Source organism: Gekko japonicus, unplaced genomic scaffold (assembly GCF_001447785.1).
Source record: "Gekko japonicus isolate JY-2015 unplaced genomic scaffold, Gekko_japonicus_V1.1 scaffold396, whole genome shotgun sequence".
In the NCBI taxonomy this organism is placed as follows: domain Eukaryota; kingdom Metazoa; phylum Chordata; class Lepidosauria; order Squamata; family Gekkonidae; genus Gekko; species Gekko japonicus.
The window spans coordinates 73,965-74,519 of record NW_015174287.1 but is presented as its reverse complement, the minus strand read 5'-3'; positions in this window follow the sequence as shown (position 1 = coordinate 74,519).

The following is a 555-nucleotide window of genomic DNA, read 5'->3' as shown; positions in this document are numbered from 1 at the left end:
CTTTGGCCCAAATGGGAGTCTCCATCTAACTACCCACTCATCCTTGCTAACTTTCGCCAGATCTCCTGTCTGTGTTAAACTGCTCTCAGTCAAGGCTGAATTCTGAAACTGTCAGTACTTGACTTTTCTAAGCTAGGGCTGAAATCAGACTAAATTCTCCTCAGCATCCAGCTTAGAAGTCTTTCTCTGTTCAGCTAACCCATCAGTTCTCTTGGAACAGCCTGTCACTTAAGGCTCTCTTGCTCTGTGAAGAATTAGCCTTTCACAGTCCTTTATCTGTTTACACAGCACTTCTAAGCCTTCAAAAGTGCAGTCTATCACAACAGGTATTAAGAGTCATTATGATGCCAGCTGCTAAGGCTGTTTGGGCTGAGCTGAAAAGATTGCATGTAAAATCATACTCTGTTTCTCAGCTTTCAGCATCTAGCTTTCCATGTCAAAAGAGTTAAAGCCAGCTTGCCATTACCAATATCCAACAAAGTCTTGTATGAAAATTGGGAGTTATCAAAGAAGCCTTACTGGTACCAGGCAGAAAGCGGTGAAATGCCAGAGTTC